This window comes from Microcaecilia unicolor, unplaced genomic scaffold (assembly GCF_901765095.1).
Source record: "Microcaecilia unicolor unplaced genomic scaffold, aMicUni1.1, whole genome shotgun sequence".
In the NCBI taxonomy this organism is placed as follows: Eukaryota; Metazoa; Chordata; class Amphibia; order Gymnophiona; family Siphonopidae; genus Microcaecilia; species Microcaecilia unicolor.
Window position 1 is genome coordinate 794,561 of NW_021963615.1, and position 23,490 is coordinate 818,050.

The 23,490-nt window shown below is 44.7% G+C and overlaps 1 pseudogene; it reads right to left on the reverse strand.

The window, feature by feature from the left end:
* Window positions 1-1,053: 1,053 nt before the first annotated feature.
* The window catches only part of LOC115459510, a 35,092-nt pseudogene continuing 12,655 nt past the window's right edge, over window positions 1,054-23,490 (reverse strand).

A 23,490-nucleotide genomic window follows, 5' to 3' on the forward strand; every position in this document is an offset into this window, starting at 1 on the left:
AGACCCTGTTTGAAGTGCACAAGAGGTGTCTAACATCAGCTAATGCCAATTATGATTTCTGTGGTCAGTGAATTTCAAAGCTTCCATTACGGTTTAGTGAATTGAACTTGCATACACATTTTCACTCTATTGTATCAGGTGATCTAGTGAAAAAGATATGTTTCTGCTGTAGTCAGATTTGAATTAATCCAAGTATCAACTATTTGCTGTATTTTTTTATTACTCAAAATGAATAAATATTGCTCTTACTTTCATAGTTAAAGCCATTCTGTAGTACTCTCTCAGCATATCCAAAAGCTGAAAAGAATAAGTAAAATTAACCACCATGTTACAGAAATTCTGTGCAGGAACGTTGTTCAAAACCTAGAGAAATTATTTAATTATAATCATTTTTTTGTTTACGTTCCGAGTATCCAACTAGCTTAAGTGGAGTGGAACGGGTAGATGTGAATTGCTCTCCTTCAAGAGTACAATGAATCCCTGACTAAAAGAGCTTAAAATTTATCTGCTTTGGGCTGAACTGACCCGACATGAATATCTGGGTCGCAGTGTCCATTCGGAATCAAACTGGGTCCCCCGACTCAGCAACCTGCTGCACTAACCATTAGGCCTCTCCTCCTCCCATTTATTTCTAATACTTGTATTGCCGTTGTAGTATTAATGACAGATCATAAAAGACAGATTACATAGAAGTACAATGAGTCCCTGCCCTATTGAGCTTACAGTCTCAACGTACCTCATGATTATTGATTCCCCAGAGGACAGAGCTGTAGATTTTCATGTTATTCACTAGTTATTCACAATATCTTATTCCATCTGTGGCTTTCACTATGTCACTGAAACCCCTCTTTACATTTAAAGGCTCTGTACAGTAAAGAAAGAAATTCTCAAACTATTATATTTCTGTAGCAGTGATTGGTTTGAACATGTTTAACTCAAATCTGTAAAATCTTCCACCTCTCACAATCCTACCAGAGACTTTAGATTAAGGAAATATATCAGGAAAGAAGCTGGATTTTATGAAATCATAAGGAAGAGCAGCAGAGCTTCCCAGATTTATTTGTATATTCTGATGACTGTATATAAGGCTTTGGTAACATAACTACAAATTGTCAAGCAGAGAGAGAGAGTCTGGGAATGTTAATCCTGAGTCCTGCTGTTTAATTCCAGGATGGAACCTGGCGGATTCTCATATCTCCTACATAGAGGTAGAAGAAAGGTCGGAGTTTCCCTGTGAAGGTGTCGGTGAAGGTGAAGAGATGAGATTTATTATCTGCATCATAAAACGAGACCTTTCCTGCCTCATAGTCCAGCAGAATCCCCACTGCCCGGGGGAACTCACTCAGGGGGAGCTGGGTCACAGGGGAGGTGAGGGCACAGCATCTCTCTCCAAACCACAGCCTCAGTGTCCAGAATCCTTCCTCAGGTGCCACTGTGATCTCCCCCTTCCTCCTCACAGAGTCTTTACACACTCCCAATATCCAGTTCCTCACATCCCCCACCTCCACCTCCCAGTAATGTCTCCCTAAGGTGAAGCCCTCACTCCCCAGCACACAGAAATAAGTATCAAATCTCTGAGGAGTGTCCGGAACATTCTGTCCTGTGTTTCTCCATCTGACAATTTTCCCATCTTCAGCCAAGACGAGATTAGGATGAGCAGTTTCAGGATCCAGAGTCACATTTACTGCAGAGAAGAGACACATTAATAAACATGAGCAAACACTTCTCATTAGCTTATCACACACCCACCACTAACCCATTGGCTCCTCACACACAGAGCTCTAACCCTCATTGGCTCCTCACACACCCACCGCTACCCCTCATTGGCTCCTCGCACACCCGGCTCTAACCTTCATTGGCTCCTCACACACCCACCGCTAACCCTCATTGGCTCCTCACACACCCACCGCTAACCCTCATTGGCTGCTCCTACACCTACCGCTAACCCTCATTTGCTGGTTCTTCAGTCAATCACTCTATGACAGATGCTCTGCTATTGGCTATTATCACCTTCTTGTCTCAGATTGGACTTATCTCATTGGATATCAGATTTTCAGTGTTCCCTACTGGAATGAGTCTATTCATACCAACGAGGTTGGATAAAAACAGGAGATGGGATCACATCAAAATGCTGAAGCCAATTAGGTTAATCTCTGTTTCCCCTCCCCAACTCAGCCATCGTCCCTGTACTCTCAAAACAATTTATAACAATTCTGAACAGGCATGCTGGGCCCTCACCTCCCCTGAGACCCAGCTCCCCTGAGAAAGAGACTCTGGGCATGGCTCTGAAAAACCTAATAAAAAGGGGAGTTTTGAACAGTGAAATCAGAGGCTCGTCTACGGGTGGACGCACTGCGTAGAACCACATTTATACTCATGTATTCTGCTACACCTTCAAATCCCTCAAAGTCCATTATGCAGTCTGACCAAGTTTTTTTTCCAAATGTTTATAGTAGGCTGTGTGACGCAATCCCAGGCTATCCCAACGTAGTATTATTGCCACTGTCTTCCAGTAGTCCAGCATGATGGCTTCCTTGTCTGCATCTACAGCTTCATAGGCCTTGCTGTAAAGCTCCCACTTGTAGTGGCACTGGAAAGCCTTTATTATTGCCTGATCGAGGGTCTGGATGATGGTTCTGTTCGGGGGAATGAAGAAAACCACATTATTGGGCTGTGCATTTTCTAGGTCTGCACGACAGTGAACTGGTGCATTATCCAAAATCAGCAGTACCTTGAAGGAAAGGTTCTTACGGTGGAGATACCGTTCAACTTCTGGAACGAAACAGTTGTTGGAAATCATCCAAGCTTTGTAGTTCCATCTCCAATGGACTGGCATATTGTATACAGGTACAAATAAGTACCTGTATACAATATGTAAGCCGCATTGAGCCTGCCATGAGTGGGAAAGCGCGGGGTACAAATGTAACAAAATTAAAAAAAATAATTCAGATTCTTTCCTTTAGGTGCACGAGGATTTTGGGCTCTGTACAGAGGCCTGCATTTGAAATCACCTTTGGCATTGGTGCACAACAACACGGTAACATGATTTTTAAATGCCTTAAAACCAGGGGCTTTGGCTGCCATTTTCGTTATATCTGTCCATTTGCCAGCCTGTTTGTAAAACAATCCAGTCTCATCGATATTGAAGACCTGCTCTGGCACATAACCCTTTTTTTCTATCACACTTAGCAGGGATGTTTTAAATTCTTCTGCAGCTTCGTTGTCAGCTGAACCTGCCTCGCCACAAAGGCTTACTTTTTTTAAGCGCATACCTCTTTTAAACGCACAAGCAGCCAGAACTTGCAGAAAAGGGTTTCACGTTTTCATGACTCTGGGTGTCGTATTATAAATCTGTTTGGCTTTGATCTTCACAGCAATCCTGTCCACTGTGCACTTTTATTTTGTAATCCACCATTTGCATTATGCACAAATGTAACCACTTTTCCATCTTTCCTACTGACTCAACACATAGTAACATAGTAGATGACGGCAGAAAAAGACCTGCACGGTCCATCCAGTCTGCCCAATAAGATAAATTCATATGTGCTACTTTTTATTTGTACCTGTCCTCTTCAGGGCACAGACCGTATAAGTCTGGCCAGCACTATCCCCGCCTCCCAACCACCAGCCCCACTTCCCACCACCAGCTCTGGCACAGACCGTATAAGTCTGCCCAGCACTATATCCGCCTCCCAACCACTAGCCCCCCTCCACCACCAGCTCTGGCACAGACTGTAGTCTGCCCAGCACCATCCCCGCCTCCCAACCACTAGCCCCGCCTCCCAAACTCGGTTAAGCTCCCAAGGATACATTCCTTCTGAACAGGATTCCTTTATGTTTAGCCCACGCATGTTTGAATTCTGTTACCGTTTTCATCTCCACCACCTCCCGCGGGAGGGCATTCCAAGTATCCACCACGAAGCGCACGAAGCACAGATGTAGTTTTGGAACTTTCTGGTTCTGCTTCTCAAACAGACCACTGAATCTCTTCCTTTTTTTGCTGGATGGATCAGCTGACTCATTAAATTTTAATGTGTGGCCAACGGCAGAAACAGACATGCCGGAATGGAGCATATCCAACACACCTATTTTGTCACTAAGACACATCACATGTTTCTTTCTCTTACGATCGGTACATGAAAATTGTAACTCACCCCCTGGATGCTTAGTGGCCATTTCCAGAAGCAGACTATCATTCAGATGGAAACAGTTTACTAAGGTGCGTTAGCATTTTTAACGAGCCCACAATTAGTGTGTAAGCGCATATAGGGATATTGTGGGCACATATAGGGTTAATGCACATACATAGTTAACACACATTAAAAACGCGCCTAACCTCTTGGCCGCTCTAGGAAACTTGGTGGTTTGGTATAATTATTGTATATCAGATTCAGTTACCTGTATATCTGCCAAATTCCATCCACCAATCTGCATTAAAATAAAGATGAACAATGATCAGATCTCAGAGAAGAGAAATAAGTACAATGATATAAAAATTATATTAGGGGTAGACAATGATTACAATTTTTTATTGCCATTAATCGTGTGAATAAAAATTGTAATCATGCAATTAAACGTGCTTAATCACAGCATGCATTTTGGGCATTAAAGAATAAGGTTTCAAACAGCCTTCATTCAGTTTCTCTCATGCCCCCTTCCCCAGCCTCTCCCCCAGTTTCTCTCATGCCCCAATGCCCAGCCTTCACCAAGTTTCTGTTCCCCACCCCCTACATTTATTTGTACAGCAGGGCTCAGGGTCAGCGTTGCCTCAAACTCCTTGTCTCGCTCTGCACAGTGATTGGGCTCTGCAGATACTTGAGTCACGCAGTGTAGGAATTTGGGGAAGTCTCGCGGTTTCAAGTCTCAAGAGACCTTCCCCACCTTCCTGCACCATGCAGCTCAAGTATCTGTAGAGCCTGTCCATGCAGGGGGAGAGAAGGTTTGAGGCAGCTCCGAGGAGGAGAAAAAATCCTGAGCCCAGCTGTAGAGGTAAGCATGGGGGATGGGTGGATCAGAGTAAAAAAAAAAAAAACAGGCAGAATTAAAAAACATGGTATGTGTTAAAACATTAATGCTTAAGGGAGCCTTTTACCAAGATGCAACCCAAGGAGACCTGTGCTGCCTTCGCTGTGTGTTTTTTGCCACACGGCCATCTGGGGAGCAGCCCTTACCGCCACCCACTGAGATGCGACACTGCCTGATTACCGCCTGATACACCCTTAGTAAAAGGGGCCCAAATAGTGTTATTAACACATTAATTGCCCACCTCTAAAATACATATGTTCTAAATGAACAAACTTACCAAATACTGCATGATGTGATATGTAAAAAAACAAGAGAGAGAGAGAGAAATGTTAGAGATTTTAAATTATCAAAATGTCCTTCAATGATCTTATAAATACATTCATACATAAGAGTATAACACATTTCTGCTGCGTATCCCTGTACAAGTCGTTGGTGAGGCCCCACCTGGAGTATTGTGTTCAGTTTTGGAGGCCGTATCTTGCTAAGGATGTAAAAGAATTGAAGCGGTGCAAAGAAAAGCTACGAGAATGGTAAGGGATTTGCGTTACAAGACGTATGAGGAGAGACTTGCTGAACTTAACATGTATACTCTGGAGGAAAGGAGAAAGAGGGGATATACACACGTTCAAATATTTGAAAGGTATTAATCTGCAAACGAACCTTTTCCGGAGACGGGAAGGCGGTAGAACGAGAGGACATGAAATGAGATCGAAGGGGGGCAGAATAAGGAAAAATGTCAGGAAGCATTTTTTCACGGAGAGAGTGGTGGATGCTTGGAATGCCCTCCTGCGGGAGGTGGTGGAGATGAAAACGGTAACAGAATTCAAAAATGCGTGGGATAAACATAAAAGAATCCTGTTCAGAAGGAATGGATCCTCAGAAGCTTAGCCGAGATTGGGTGGCAGAGCCGGTGGGGGGAGGCGGGGCTGGTGGTTGGGAGGTGGGTCTTGTTCTGGCCAGACTTCTACGGTCTGTGCCCTGAAAATGGCAAACAAATCAAGATCAGGTAGTTCACATGAAGTAGCACATATGAGTTTAAATTGTGGGGCAGACTAGATGGACCATGCAGGTCTTTTTCTGCCGTCATCTACTATGTTACTATCCAGCTTATAATTGAAAAAGAAAGACGCCTATATTGCGACCCAAATCGGGAGATAGACGTTTATCTCACAAAAACGAATAAAGCGGTATAATCGAAATCCGAATTTGGACGTTTTCAACTGCACTCCATCGCAGATGCGGACAAAGTTGATGGGGGCGTGTCGAAGGCGTGGTGAAGGCGGAACTGGGGCGTGGTTATCGGGCGATCAGAGATGGGCGCCTTTCGCCGATAATGGAAGAAAAATAAGCGTTTTTAGCGAGAATTTAGGGCACTTTTCCTGGGCCCTGTTTTTCCACGAATAAGGCCACAAAAAGTGCCCTAAATGACCAGATGACCACTGGAGGGAATCGGGGATGACCTCCCCTGACTCCCCCAGTGGTCACAAACCCCCTCCCACCACAAAATATGCCGTTTCACAACTTTTTATGTTCACCCTCAAATGTCATACCCACCTCCCTGGCAGCAGTATGCAGGTCACTGGAGCAGTTATTAGGGGGTGCAGTGGACTTCAGGCAGGTGGACCCAGGCCCATTCCCCCCCCCACCTGTTACAATTGTGCTGCTTAATGCTTAGTCGTCCAACCCCCCCAAACCCACTGTACCCACATGTAGGTGCCCCCCTTCACCCCTTAGGGCTATAGTAATGGTGTAGACTTGTGGGCGGTGGGTCTTGAGGGGGATTTGGGGGGCTCAACACCCAACGGAAGGGTGCTATGCACCTGGGAGTTCTTTTACCTTTTTTTTTGTTTTTGTAAAAGTGCCCCCTAGGGTGCCCGGTTGGTGTCCTGGCATGTGAGGGGGACCAGTGCACTACGAATCCTGGCCCCTCCCACTAACAAATGCCTTGGATTTATTCGTTTTTGAGCTGGGCGCTTTCATTTTCCATTATCACTGAAAAACAAAAACGCCCAGCTCACAAATTGTCGAATAAAACATGGACGTCCATTTTTTTCGAAAATACGGTTCGGTCCGCCTCTTCACGGACCCGTTCTCGGAGATAAACGCCCATGGAGATAGACGTTTTTGTTCAATTACGCCCCTCCACATAAACAACATTCATATTCCCACCCCAAACCATTCCCTTTTTCACTCCCCCCCCCCCTTAAGCAACCATAATAATGAGAAACAAAATGCATAATTAGTGTGATATTGACTGGATAATATGCTAGTTGTTTTTTTTTTTATATGGCTGGCCACCTCTAGATTACAAGACTGGTGCTCTAACCACTTGGCCACAGCTCCACTTACTTGGATGCCCCTCCCTTTTGATTATGCCCCTTCAGGTCTCTCTCAGCCAATCACAGCGCAGAAAATCGGCTTTCGATTATACCGATTTCGCCGGATTTAGGAGATGGGCGACCATCTCCCGATTTGTGTCGGAAGATAGCCGCTCTTCTCGTTCGAAAATAAGGTGTACTGTGTCCTACTGTGGGGTGAACAGTTATTTCTGCACATTTTTACTGGAATCATCTACAGCATTTTTTAAAGAGGAAAAAACAAATTAAAAATAGACCAATTCCTCACCTCCAAATTTTGCAATCCATTTCTTCAGCTGTTGAGGGTAGCTCAGTTGGAAACCCATTTTCAGATCAGTAGAAACAACCTCAGGTTCCAGAAACTTCATTTCCTGACACCTATGGGTTAGAGAGTCACTGGGATTATTCTGGGAGATGTTCACACCCAGGGGATAGAGAGTGGAAGGAATGAAATATACCACGAACACTCAGTTTTCTGTGATTATGGGACTGATTTTTGAAATAGGAAAACATTTAAAAAGTGGCACAAAATGGCATTTGGAAATCGCTATTTTTGAAACCCAATTTTTAAACATTTTGCTACGCAAGGGAGTGTGTTAGGGGTGGGATTTAGGCATTCCTAATACTCGGATGTTTTTCTGCCACAATGGAACAAAACAAAAATATCCAGGGCTACAATTTAGATGTTTTGATCTAGATTTGTTTTTATCACAACTAAGTCACAACAAGGTGCCTTAAATGACCAATCGACTACAAGAGGGATTAAGGCGTGACCCCCCCCCCTTACTCCCCTAGTGGTCACTGACCCCCTCCCACCCTCCAAAGATGTGAAAGAAATATTACATACCAGTTTCTATGAGAGCCTCAGATGTTATGGTCCAGGGCTATTGTAGTTGTGTACAGTAGTATTTTGGTGGGTTTTGGAAGACTAGCCATACAAGATAACGGGGCAGCGGTGAGATGCGTACCTGGGACCTTTTAGGTGAAGGCCACTGCAGCGCCCCCTAGGGTGCCCCACTGCTCTGCTGGGATGTCTGTGTGGCCAGTCTACTAAGAATACTGGCCCACATACGTCCTAATGGCTTGATTTTGTGCGTTTTTCACTTAGATGTTTTAGATTTATAGAATCTAGATCTAAATGTCATCTGCCAGTTGGTGGATTCTGTCTCCCAGTCATGTAAGGTCCTCTTGCAATTTTTCACAATCCTCTTGTATTTTTTTTTCCCGTTCATTTTTATTAAAACAGAATTAGAACAGAGCTACAAGATTTTAAGTACAGCGTTTACCAACCATGGTATTACAAACCCAAACAACAACTCTGTTAAGGTTTAAACTTATTTCCCCTCCTATCCCTCCCCTTCCCATAGAACGTGCCCACCCACCCCCCCCAACTCAACCTATCACCCCCCTACCCTCCCCCCTCATAAATTCAGGATACGGCTTCGAGCAGTAGGGGTAAGCGTGTCCCAAAAGGGTGCCCAAGTGGCACAAAAAATGTCCCCTTTGTTGGACGCCAAGTCTTTTATTTTCCGTTTCTCCAATGAGCACATTTGAATCATTGCTATAAGCCACTGTGCCAGGGAGGGGCTTTCTGCATTTCTCCACAGTTGTAGTATTGCTCTCTTACCCATCAGCACAGTGCGCTTTAAAAAAGCTTTCATTTTCGCTGGTATACACCCTGCACTGGCAAAAGACTCAAATAATTGTCCTGGAGCTATCTTCCATCTTGTGCACCAACAGTTAGATACCTGCAGTCCCACGTTCCTCCAGAATTGTTGCACCCCGGGGCACGTCCAAAACATGTGCCCCAGGTGTGCTCCGGAAGCCCCACACTTTGGACAGGAATCCACGTCTGCTATGGTTGCTCTCCAGGCCCTATACGGTGAGATATACAGCCTCAGTAAAAATTTTAGCTGCAATTCCTGCCAGGCTACGTTCTCTGTAAACTTAGTCACCGATACCAACTGTCTGTGTAAGTGCTCCTCCTGGAGATTAAGTCCCAGTTCAGCATTCCATTGTTCAATTATTTTGGAAAAGTCAAAGTTCTGTAACGAGTCTCTTATAAAAGAGTGAAAGTATCTCAACGGTACTCTTTGTTGCCTCCAGACCCAGTTCAGTAAGTTGATTGTAAGAGAAAGAAACATGTGATGTGTCTTAGTGACAAAATAGGTGTGTTGGATATGCTCCATTCCGGCATGTCTGTTTCTGCCGTTGGCCACACGTTAAAATTTAATGAGTCAGCTGATCCATCCAGCAAAAAAAGGAAGAGATTCAGTGGTCTGTTTGAGAAGCAGAACCAGAAAGTTCCAAAACTACATCTGTGCTTCGTGTGCTTCGTGGTGGATACTTGGAATGCCCTCCCGCGGGAGGTGGTGGAGATGAAAACGGTAACAGAATTCAAACATGCGTGGGATAAACATAAAGGAATCCTGTTCAGAAGGAATGGATCCTCAGGAGCTTAGTTGAGATTGGGTGGCAGAGCCGATGGTGGGAGGTGGGGCTGGTGGTTGGGAGGCGGGGATAGTGCTGGGCAGAATTATACGGTCTGTGTAGTGCTGGTGGTGGGAGGCGGGGATAGAGCTGGGCAGACTTATACGGTCTGTGCCAGAGCTGGTGGTGGGAGGCGGGGCTAGTGGTTGGGAGGCGGGGATAGTGCTGGCCAGACTTATATGGTCTGTGCCCTGAAGAGGACAGGTACAAATAAAAGTAGCACATATGAATTTATCTTATTGGGCAGACTGGATGGACCGTGCAGGTCTTTTTCTGCCGTCATCTACTATGTTACTATGTTATCCCCTATCTCCGCGGTCAAAGATTGTTTGGGCAGAGAGGCCACGTAATGTCTCAGCTGGTAATATGCGAAATCATCCAATTGGTCAATATGAAATTCTGTAAATCCTCTTGTATTTTAAGAACTTTGAATAACTTTGTCCTCAGCAAATTTAATCACCCCACTCATTATTCCCATTTCTAAATCATTTGTGATTAAGTTAAAAAGTAGAGGTCACAGCACAGACCCTGAGGAACCCCATTATTTACTCCATTGAGAATATTGACCATTTAACCCTACTCTGTTTTTTTTTCTTTAACCAGTATAGATTAGGAATTGGTTATTGGTCAGAAAACAGAGGGTAGGGATAAATGGTCATTTCTCTCAATGGAGGAGGGTGAACAGTGGAGTGCCGCAGGGATCTGTACTGGGAACGGTACTATTTAACATATTTATAAATGATATGGAAATCGGAATGACAAGTGAGGTGATCAAATTTGCAGATGATACAAAACTATTCAAGGTTGTTAAAACACGTGTGGACTGTGAAATATTTTAGAAAGATCTTAGGAAATTGGTAGACTGGGCGTCCAAATAGCAGATAAAATTTAATTTGAATGAATGCAAAGCTTTGCACATTAGAAAGAATAATCCGAATTATAGTCACCTGAGGCTAGGATCCACCTTGGGAGTCAGCGCTCCAGAAAAAGTTCTGGGTGTCATTGTAGATAATACGCTGAAATCTTCTGCTCAGTGTGCGGTGGCAGCCAAAAAAAGCAAACAGGATGCTAAGAATTATTAGGAAAGGGATGGTGAATAAGAAGGAAAATACTATAATGCTTTTCTATCACTCCATGGTGAGAATTTCATTCAGTTCTGGTCACTGTATTTATTTATTTATTTTATTACATTGGTACCCTGCGCTTTCCCACTCATGGCAGGCTCAATGCGGCTTACATGGGGCAATGGAGGGTTAAATGACTTACCCAGAGTCAGAAGGAGCTGCCTGTGCCTGAAGTGGGAATCGAACTCAGTTCCTCAGGACCAAAGTCCACCACCCTAACCACTAGGCCACTCCTCCACTGTTGCTACTATTGGAGATTCTACATGGAATGTTGCTATTCCACTAGCAACATTCCATGTAGAAGTCGGCCCTTGCAGATCACCAATGTGGCCGCGCAGGCTTCTGCTTCTGTGAGTCTGATGTCCTGCACATACGTGCAGGACGTCAGACTCACAGAAACAGAAGCCTGCGCAGCCTTCTACATGGAATGTTGCTAGTGGAATAGCAACATTCCATGTAGAATCTCCAATAGTAGCAACATTCCATGTAGAATCTCCAATAGTATCTATTTTATTTTTGTTACATTTGTACCCTGCACTTTCAGGCTCAATGCGGCTTACATGGGGCAATGGAGGGTTAAGTGACTTGCCCAGAGTCACAAGGAGCTGCCTGTGCTTGAAGTGGGAATCGAACTCAGTTCCCCAGGACCAAAGTCCACCACCCTAACCACTAGGCCACTCCTCCACTGTATCTCAAAAAAGGTATAGAAGGGCATTTTCTAAATGATGTCAAAGTCTGAATAGGCAAAAAGGCCATTTTCAAAAAAGAAAAATGTCTATCTTTTTTTTTTTAAATACCGTTTTGAACAAGGCTTTGTGATTTGAACGTTTTGTTTTTTGGTCCATTTTCAGAAAACAAAAACACCCAAGAAAAAAAACACACAAAATCAAGCCATTGGGATGTAGGAGGAGCCGATATTTTTAGTAGACTGGTCCCCCTGACATCCCAGGAAAACAATAGGGCTTACTAGGGGGCACTGCAGTGGACTTCATAAAATGCTTCTTTACCTTGTCTGCTGAGCCCCCCAAAACCCACCACCCCCAACTGTACACCACTACCACATCTTTTACGGGTGAAGGGGGCACCTATATGTGGGTACAGTGGGTTTCTGGTGAGTTTTGGAGGGCTTACAGTTTCATCCTGAAGTGTAACAGGTAGGGGGAGGTAGGAGCCTGGGTCCACCTGTCGGCAGTGCACTGCACCCACCACTAGACAACTCCAGGGACCTGCATGCTGTTCTAATGGACCTGAGTATAACATCTGAGGCTGGACTAGAGGCTGGCAAGTCATGTTTTTCATCACATTTTGGGGGCTGGGAGGGGGTTAGTGAGCACTAGGGGAATAAGGGGAGGTCATCCCTGATTCCCTCCAGTGGTCATCTGGGTATTTAGGGCACCTTTTTGAGCCTTATTCGTTATGAAAACAGGTCTAGCTCAAAAACGTCTAAATTTTAGTCCAGGAAGATTTTGTTTTGTTCCGTTATGGCTGAAAAACATCTAAGTCTTAGGAACGCACAAGTCCCAGCCCGAACAAGCCCCTGACACGCCCCTTGAGATTTGGACGCACTTCTGACGGACTTCATAGAAAGTACTGATTTTGGTGTTTTTGTGAGAAAAAGATCCAAATGCTACTTTATGCCACTTTTTAGATGTTTTTCTGTTTTGAAAATGAGCCCAATAGCGGAATTAGAAAAGGTTCAAAGAAGAGCAACCAAAATGATAAAGGGGATGGAACTCCTCTCGTATGAGGAAAGGCTAAAGAGGTTATGGCTCTTCAGCTTGGAAAAGAGACGGATGAGGGGGGATACGATTGAGGTCTACAAAATCCTGAGTGGTGTAGAACGAGTAGAAGTAAATCTGAGAAAATTGGAAGATCTGAGGAAATTGGAAGACTGGGCGTCCAAATGGCAGATGAAATCTAATGTGGACGAATGCTAAGTGATGCACATTGGAAAGAATAGTTCGAATCATAGTTACTTGATGCTAGGGTCCATCTTGGGAGTCAGCGCTCAAGAAAAAGATCTGAGTGTCATTGTAGATAAGTAACCTGTTCCGGGACAGAGGGATCAGGGAACCAGCGGAGACGACATGCGTGTGGCTGCTCTCTGCACCCCTCCAGCAGCGTGCACTTGGGGCAGACCACCCCCACCGCCCTGCCCTCGGTATGCCACTGGCTGTCAGGTACACATCTTTCCATTGGTCCCTTACCTTGTCTGCTGAGCCCCCCCAAAACCCACCACCCTCAACTGTACACCGCTACCACATCTTTTACGGGTGAAGGGGGCACCTATATGTGGGTACAGTGGGTTTCTGGTGAGTTTTGGAGGGCTTACAGTTTCATCCTGAAGTGTAACAGGTAGGGGGAGGTAGGAGCCTGGGTCCACCTGTCGGCAGTGCACTGCACCCACCACTAGACTACTCCAGGGACCTGCATGCTGTTCTAATGGACCTGAGTATAACATCTGAGGCTGGCACAGAGACTGACATAATGAGACTGGGGGTGGGGGTGGGAGGGGGTTAGTGACCACTGGGGGAATTAGGGAAGGTCATCCCTGATTTCCTCCAGTGGTCATCAGGGTATTTAGGGCACCTTTTTGTGCCTTATTCGTTATAAAAACAGGTCTAGCTCAAAACGTCTTAGACCTGGATGTTTTTCTTTTGTTCCATTATGGCTGAAAACATCTAAGTCTTAAGAACGCATAAGTCCCAGCCTGAACACGCCCCTGACACACCCCTTGAGATTTGGACGCACTTCTGACGGACTTCATAGAAAAACGTCTAAAAATAGGTTTTGAAAATACTGATTTTGGTGTTTTTTGAGAAAAAGATCCAAATGCTGCTTTATGCCACTTTTTAGATGTTTTTCTGTTTTGAAAATGAGCCCAATAGCGGAATTAGAAAAGGTTCAAAGAAGAGCAACCAAAATGATAAAGGGGATGGAACTCCTCTCGTATGAGGAAAGGCTAAAGAGGTTAGGGCTCTTCAGCTTGGAAAAGAGACGGATAAGGGAGATATGATTCAGGTGGTGTAGAATGAGTAGAAGTAAATCGATTTTTTACTCATTCCAAATTACAAAGACTAAGGGACACTCGAGGAAGTTACATGGAAATACTTTTAAAACAAATAGCAAGAATATTATTTTACTCAACAAATAGTTAGGCTCTGAAACTCTTTGCCAGAGGATGTCATAACAGTGGTTAGCGTATCTGTGTTTAAAAAAGGTTTGGACAAATTCCTGGAGGAAAAGTCCATAGACTGCTATTGAGAGAGACAAGGGAAGCAACTACTTGCCCTGGGATTTGTAGCATAGAGTGTTGCCAGGATTTGGGTTTCTGCCAGGAACCTGTGACCTGACTTGGCCACTGTTTGGAAAATAGGATACTGGGCTAGATGGACCATTGGTCTGACCCAGTATGGCTTCTCTTATGTTCTTATAATCCACAATACGACACTGTATCCCATCCTATGACTTTTGAGTTTCCTCAGGAGAAATTCATGGGGAACTTTATCAAATGTCTTCTGAAAATCCAGATAAACAGTATCAACTGGCTCACCATTATCCACATGTTTATTCACCCTTCTAAGAAATATCAATACATTTTTATAGAATTACTTTGTTAGGGACAGCGTCAGAGCAGAGACCATCGCCAGCAACTCCTTCTGCACTCAATCCCACCTCCTTCTCTCCCATTCTTAATTCCACACATGCACTACTAATCATTTCTATAGCACTACTAGACATATGCAGCACTGTACACATTATATACAGGTACTTTCTCTGTCCCTAGGGGGCTCACAATCAGTTTTTTGTCCCTGGGGCAACGGAGGGTTAAGTGATTTGCCCAAGGTCACAAAGAGCTGCCTGTGGGACTTGAACCCAGGTTGCCAGGATCAAAGCCACTGCACTAACCATTAGGCTACTCCTCTCCCTGTCACCAATCAATTAATTCCCTTCTTTCTCACTCAAAATCCATCCAGCCGCATAGAAATGACAGAAAACTAACTTGTACCTGCTCAGGGCATCCTTCACGTCCTAAAGGGAAATGAAACAGGAGAATTTCTAGTTAGATGTCACAGTTTACCAAACACATTATACATTAGGATACTCTACTCAAAGCTCTGCTCAATCACAAAACAGCTACAAAATTTTGATGCCATTTCTATGATCAGCATTCAAAATCTATAAGAAACACCCAACTCATTATGGAAACAAGTGTATCAGCCTGTTTCAACCTAACATTTATCTCCTAAGTTGTAGAGAAATTGATACTTGGGCAACTTTTCAAGTATTTACATAAAACACACGTCCTTCATGCCAATCAATCAGGCTTTTGGGTGGAGGCACAGTACTGAAACCTCCTTAGTGGCTCTGATCCGTGATCTGCATGTAGAGGCTCTCAAGGGCCTGGTTTGGGCAGAGGTGGAGTTGTGATATCTGGGTGAAAAGGTATCAAAAGTGGGGTAAGTGACTTATTTCTAGCAGAGGGATATCAACTGTATAATCTGCAAATTTCAGCCTCAGGTATGGACTAACTACATCTTTAAAAAATATGAAATGTTTACCCACAGTTTTTAGGCTGTAGAACATGAAAAAACATCAACGTTGTGAAAAAATTGTATAGTCCCTCCTCTACTGACCCTACAGTATACAAAACGTTCGGAAATGAAAGTTGCCCAATTTACCCCTCTGATTTGGTAAGTGCAGCTGCTGGCTGAAAAATCAGCCATTATGTAAGATATTTCGATCTGCTACTTGAATTCCCTGATTCCTCCTGGAAGATCTGTAACCTCCTTAGAAAATAGATTTGCTAATCTCACCTTCAGTAACTCGATGGCCGGCTGCTGACTCTTCTCCTCTATCTCGGTGATCAGCTGCATGAGGGAGGAACTTTGCTCTTCTAGCTGGGTCTCATTTTCCATGATTCTCTGGAGAATCTTCTTCTCTTCCTCCTCCAGTCTCGAGAGAGGATCTGCTTCTCCTTATTCAGAAACTGGTGTAACTCTTCAAACTCAGACTCCACTTTCTGTCGTTTGATCTGTGTCTCACTCTGGATTAAACATGGAAAGATAATTCTCAGTAACAGTACAGTGATTCTGGATTGAGGTCTTTCCATGAACAAGAAATCTCTGTTGTTGTCAGCAGGACAAGTACAAGTGTACTGAGCACCCTAGATTAATCGAGACGTACCTTCTCCCACCCAAACCCATATTCCAGACTTGAAGTGGCTCCATTACCCACCTCTCAGTGGTGGCTCTGGTACAGCACTTCCTCCTTTAACAGTGGTGACTCCAGCACAGCCTTCCTCCTCTCACCACCTACTCTTTTCCCAGCCTTCCTCTCTCACCATACTCAGAAGCTTATCCCCCTTTCACAATTTCTTCCATCCCCTGCTCAGCAACTCCCTCTGCCTCTCTGCACTGTACCCATTCCGGTACCATAGGAGCCAACTCTTGTTGGTGCTGTGGGTGCTTGAGCACCCCCAATTTTGAGAAAATTCCTTGTATGTGTCCAGGGAGGGGTTATTTCCACTGGGTTTAGCACCCCCAATAATTTTGTAAAGTTGGGTCCTGTACCACTGTTGTCCCCATATTGTCTCTAAGTGAGCAGAAGAGGGGTCTCCCTCCTCTCCTGCTCTTACCCCTTACCACAAGCAGCCTCCACTTCATTCTTCCCAGCATCTACCCCCTGCATCTCCCCATTCCTCAGTATTCATTAGCATCTCGTTCTCCTCTCTCTTCTTCTGGTATCTAGCCCAAGCTTTTGTACATTTTGTTGAGTAGTGGTTCTCCACGGTTGTGGATAGGGGGAGGAGGGAGGGGATGAAGGGGTGTTGATTCTTTAAGAATTAGTTTTCTGGCTATTGCTGTTAAATTTGGCTATATTTTCAATAAAGCTTTGAAAAATTCAAGAAAACAAACAAGCAAAAAAACCCCAAAACAACAACAACAAAGTAAGTGGTCACAGACCAGCAGATCCTGTGATTTAAATGTAGTTACAGTGCTGTCTCTAAAAAGAAGGTGGAATGGTAGGAAGCTAGGGTTAGGGTACCCTCACTTCACCCACTGGCTGTGCAGAACCTCCAGCTGAAAGAGCTTGAAAATCTCGTTTTCCTGAGGACCACTGAGGTTCACCTAACACCAGCTCTGCTGAGCTTTGTGACACAGAGGATCCAGAATCCGCAACTATATCCTGGAGCTCTCAAAACCAATCACAGTTACAGGTTATAAATGGTTAAATTAGATGAAAATGAGCTTCCACATCACAGGAGTTATTTCAGATTGAAATCTGTATCCTGGAACTCAGTTAAAAAGGCATCAGACAGACCCATCCCTGAATGAGCAGAAATGTACATGTAAAAGTCAGTGAATGTCACCAGATCAGTCCTTACTATAATGTCATAGTTCACCGAGCGGATTACCTCAGCTATGATGTGATGAAAGCACCAAGGGGCAGTTCTATAAACTGGCACCAAGAGAGAGGTACAACTACGGGGTGCACTTAATGTCATTTATTTAATGATTTCAGGACAAGCCTAAGCCTTATAGAATAAGAGCAGAAAACTAATAAGATGTTATCAGCCAAATCCCTCTAATTTTATCATATTCCTATGGGTGTCTTAGTTTTTTTCAGTATTCTTTGCTTGAACTTTCACTTAAATGTTTTGAAATCAGTCTGGTATAAAACAAGATACTTATAAGTTTTTTCTTTTTCTTTACATTTTCTTCCTCCAACAGGTCTCATTACACTCAGGGTGTTTCTCAATTAAGTATTAATGTATGTTAGGTTCTCAGATTTAAGTAAATTTTCTTTATGTCACACTCTAGTGTCTGTGTATTTTTCTCAATCATTTATCTCTTTTTATCTTTCAGTGTCTTCTAGGAAAATCCTTTTTGCATGGGCCAGTGTTGAAAGATACCCCTCCTACTCGTCAGGTAAGTATGAAAGGGTTTTCTTCTGTTATTCTCCCCCTACTAGCCTATCTATAACAAATAAAAAATCCTATCTTTCTATTATTTGTATGCTCTATTGTGCATCTTTTTTCTTCAATAATCTGTTATCTAACTCCTTTTATTTAAAAATATAATCAATAATTCCTAACTTTCCCACCGAAGAAATGAATCTTAATATTTTCAAGTTATCACTCAACCTTTTTAATCTCTCTGTTCAGTCTTTTTTTTTTTTTTTTAATTCTTGTCTCAGAAGATGTGATGATTAAATTCCTTCTTGTCCTGCCTTATTTTTTCTTTGATATCTCAGCTGGTAAATTGCTGACTAACAGGCATTTTCCGGCTTTTCATGCCTTCACAGAGATCTGAATGTATTTCCAGTGAAACATACTTCATTATTTTTTATTACATTTGTACCCCGCGCTTTCCCACTCATGGCAGGCTCAATGCGGCTTACATATTATATACAGGTACTTATTTGTACCTGGGGAAATGGAGGGTTAAGTGACTTGGTCAGAGTCACAAGGAGCTGCCTGTGCCTGCAGTGGGAATTGAACTCAGTTCCCCAAGACCAAGGTCCACCACTCTAACCACTAGGCCACTCAATGTGGCCACGCAGGCTTCTGTTTCTGTGAGTCTGACATCCTGCACGTATGTGCAGGACGTCAGACTCACAGAAACAGAAGCCTGCGCAGCCACGTTGCTGATCTGCAAGGGCAGCTTCTACATGGAATGTTGCTAGTGGAATAGCAACATTAACATTCCATGTAGAATGTCAAATAGTAGCAACAGAATCTCCAATAGTAGCAACATTCCATCTAGAATCTCCAATAGTAGCAACATTCCATGTGTTGTTACATTTGTAACCTGCACTTTCCCACTCATAGCAGGCTCAATGGGGGTTACATATTATATACAGGTACTTATTTGTACCTCAGGGTCCTGTTTACTAAAGTGCGTTTGTGTTTTTTAGCGCGCCTACACTTAAAGCATGCGCTAACCATGTAGGCGCCTATAGGGATATTGCAGCACGTACATGGTTAATGCACATACATGGTTAATGCACGTACATGGTTAACTTGCATTAAAAATATTAACGCGCCTATAACACTGCTTAGTAAACAGGGCTCCCAGTGTTTATTTTGGTACATTTATATTCCACATTTTTTCACATATTTGTAGGCTCAATGTGGCTTACATAGTTCCGGAGGTGCGATTGCAAACTCCGGTGTAAACAAATACAAAGTGATGTAATGGTAAAGTTCATGTGGTACAGCCACATTAGGGAATAGTGCGACTGAAGAGTTGAGTTGTGTCCATACTGTTATTAGTTGTGTTGTGTTGCAGTGAGCTGGCATTTATGTTGGATTTTATTTATTTATTTATTGCATTTGTATCCCACATTATCCCAACTTTTTTGCGGGCTCAATGTGGCTTACAATTCATCGTGGATATGGGAAGTAGAAGGGAACATACATTTGTTATTACAGAGAGTTTTGGGTTAAGTGATTAAAGTATTAAAGCAAAAGATAGTATAAAACTTTTCTGGATAAGTCAAAGATTATACAGTTACATGTGTTGATCTTTGTTGTATATCTTGTCGAAGAGATAGGTTTTCAATAGCTTGCGGAAATTTGTCAGTTCATAGATCATTGGGGTATGTCTTTTTGAAGAGGTTTGTTTTCAGTTTTTTCCTGAAGTTTAGGAGGTCATTTGTCTCTTTCAAGGCTTTTGGTAGTGCATTCCACAGTTGGGTGCTTATATAAGAAAAGCTGGACGCATAGGTAGATTTGTATTTGAGTCCTTTGAAGCTAGGGTGGTGGAGATTTAGGTGTGATCGTGTTGATTCAGATGTATTTCTAGTTGGCAGGTCAATCAGGTCAGCCATGTATCCCGGGGCTGTGCCGTGGATAATTTTGTGGACCATAGTGCAGAGTTTGAAGGTGATACGTTCTTTGATGGGAGCCAGTGTAGTTTTTCGCGAAGGGGTTTTGCCACTGTCGTATCGCGTTTTCCCGAAGATAAGTCTCGCTGCCGTGTTTTGAGCAGTCTGGAGTTTCTTTAGGATTTGTTCTTTGCATCCTGCGTAAATTCCGTTGCAGTAGTCTGCATGGCTCAGTACCATGATTGTATCAGGTTGGAAGACTATTTACATTTTGAGTGTTTATTTGAGTTGATATTCTTGAGACTCTAGCAGGCTTATTTTCGAAGAGAAGGACGTCCATCTTTCGACACAAATTGCAAGATGGACATCCTTCTCACAGGGTCGCCCAAATTGGCATAATCGAAAGCTGATTTTGGGCACCCTCAACTGCTTTCTGTCACAGGGATGACCAAAGTTCATGGGGGCATGTCAGATGCGTAGCGAAGGCGGGACTGGGGCGTGCTTAACACATGGGCGTCCTCGGCCAATAATGGAAAAAAGAAGGGCGTCCCTGACGAACACTTGGACTTGGTCCTTTTTTTTTTACGACCAAGCCACAAAAATGTGCCTTAAATGACCAGATGACCACTGGAGGGAATCGGGGATGACCTCCCCTTACTCCCCCAGTGGTCACTAACCCCCTCCCACCCTGAAAAAAAATGTTTTTAAACTTTTTTCCAGCCTCTATGCCAGCCTCAAATATCATACCCAGCTCCATGACAGCAGTATGCAGGTCCCTGGCGCAGTTTTAGTGGGTACTGCAGTGCATTTCAGGCAGGCGGACCCAGGTCAATCCCCCCCCCCACCACCTGTTACACTTGTGGTGGTAAATGTCAGCCCTTCTAAACCCACCACAAACCTACTGTACCCACATCTAGGTGCCCCCTTTACCCCTTAGGGCTATGGTAGTGGTGTATAGTTGTGGGGAGTGGGTTTTTTTTTTGGGGGGGGGGGTTGGGGGGCTCAGCACACAAGGTAAGGGAGCTATGCACCTGGGAGCTTTTTCTGAAGTCCATTGCAGTTCCTCCTAGAGCGCCCGGTTGGTGTCCTGGCATGTCAGGGGGACCAGTGCACTAAGAATGCTGGCTTCTCCTACGACCAAATGGTTTGGATTTGGTCGTTTCTGAGATGGGAGTCCTCGGTTTCCATTATCGCCGAAAATTGGGGACGACCATCTCTAAGGTTGACCATATCTAAGGTTGACCTAAATGTTGAGATTTGGGCATCCCCGACCGTATTATCGAAACGAAAGGTGGACACGCATCTTGTTTCGATAATACAGGTTTCCCCGCCTCAGGGGCGCCCCATTCGATTTTGCCCCTCCAAGTTACCTCTTTTTAGTTTGTTTATTACCATTTTTTTCTCCACTACCTTCCCTGTGAAAAAGTACTTTCTGATGTTACTCTTAAGTTGACCACCCTGTAACCTCAGTTCATGTACTCTAGTTCTGATGAACTGAATAAGTTTACCTAAGAGGAAAGGAGGGATAGAGGAGATATAATACAGACATTTAAATACTTGACAGGTATGAATAAGCAAGCAAATCTTTCCAAAGACAGGGAAGTGGTAGACTTAGACGACCTGAACTGAGGTTACAAGGTGGTTAACTTAAGAGTAACGTTAAGAAGTACTTTTTCACAAAGAGGGTGTGGGGGATGCCTGGAGTGGGCTTTGACAGCAACTCCAGCAGCTGGGAAGTGAGGACGGTGCCAGGCAGCCTTCTATGGTCCATGACCCGAAAACAACAGGGACAGATCGGGAACAAGTATGTGTACTTTATAACATTGTGAGAAAACTTCACACCTGGCAAAATTCTACTGTGGGTCACAAAATTCAAAAGCACATCAACTCCCCCCCCCCCCCCCCCCCACAGTGTTCAATGCTGCGTGCGTCTGGTAGCACTATACAAATGATAATAATCTATATAAATAATTCTCACCTCAAAGCTCACTCTGTGGCAGGGAAACACTGAAGCCCTGCACTTAGGCTGTCACCACTCACTGTCACTCATGCACCACTCACTCTCACTGATAGACCCGCCCGCAGCCACGCCCCCTCTGCACATAATTCGCTACCTCAACATTCTAATGAAGCTGCAACTTCCGGTTTTTGAGGTGGCAGAGATCGGAATTTTTCCCCATGCCTGTTTGCCCCGCCCTCGCGTCAAACGTGATGACGTCGAGGGCGGAGCAATGACACTTAACCAATCGCATCGCTCCGCCCTTGACGTCATCACGTTTGACGTGAGGGCGGGGCACACATCAATCTACAACACTACGTGAGGCAGGCAGCCTGAAGGTCGGAGGCAGCGAGGGAGCCAGCCAGCCACTCTCTAAGTGGCACTGCGGGGGGGGGGGGGGGGGCGGGCACACGACCCTGAACCACGGAGGGTAAGTCCAGGAAAAAGGGGAGGGGGATGGGAAGGAAAGGGCCTTGCTAGCGCCCGTTTCATTGGCCTCAGAAACGGGCCTTTCTTACTAGTAATCTATAATAATAATTCTCACCTGGAACATTCTGAAGCTCAGCCTGTGGGAGGGAAACACTGAAGGCTAGGCTGTCAGCAACACTCACTCATCATGCACCACTCACTCTCACTCATAGACCTGCCCTCAGTTGGAGGAGCAGATTCAGGCAGGGTTACAGGCCCCTAAGGCCACATTGCGTACCATTCAGTCCTGGGTGTGGAGCCTTAATTTTGCATGTTGGGTCATCCCGATAGGTCGGGCCGTGTCTTGGCGACTGGCATTCGCGACATCAGGGGTCACGGAGCCTCATCATCATGGGCGCTGGTCCATTGCAGTGCGTCGCGATTTGCGATGAGGTTGGAGTTTTGTCTGTGTGTACAGGTACTGTACATTAGCGTTGCGGAGCGAGGTGGTGTCTAATGCGGGTCTCGACATGTTTACGGATGCAGCAGGAGGATTGGGTTCGGGGTGTACTGTGCGGGCGGGTGGTGCGCTGCACCGTGGCCGGACAGCTGAATAGTGGCGGGTGTTACAAAGAACATTACCTTCTTGGAGCTGTGTCCGTTTGTAGTGGCCTGTGAGTTGCGGCCAGGGAAGTTGCAAAGTAAAAGTATCCTGGTGTGGTGTGTCAATCAGACAATCAGGGGGTGGTAGAGGTGGTGAATAGGCAGGTTGCGCATGCTTGCTGGTGAACTTCTTGATCAGGGAATTGGTTCTACGCTGTGTGCGATTAAATGTACACAGCCGGGCTAGGCACATGCAGGGAATGGCCAATCGTAGGGACGATGCACTTTCTCGTTTTCAATTTTAGGCTTTCCTGGCTTTGGCACAGGAGGCAGATGTGGCAGGGCAGCCAATGCCTGGGCAGGTTTGGCGGCTAGGAGACCGGAGGTGTGGGAGCTGCTGAGAGCCTCGATTGCACCTGCCACACGGTCGGCGTATAACCGTGGATATGACAGAGTGACTAGTTATTTTCGGGATGAAGGCTGGACAGCGGGTGGGGCATCAGACGAGCTGTTATCAGCCTACAATGTTCATGCCAAGGCACAAGGTATTTCTCGAAGTGCAGTCGCGCATCATCTGGCTGGGTTCTCCTTTTCAGCGAAGCGTTTGGGTGAGGTCTGCCGAGCTGTAGTTTTCGGGTGAGCAGGGCCTTGA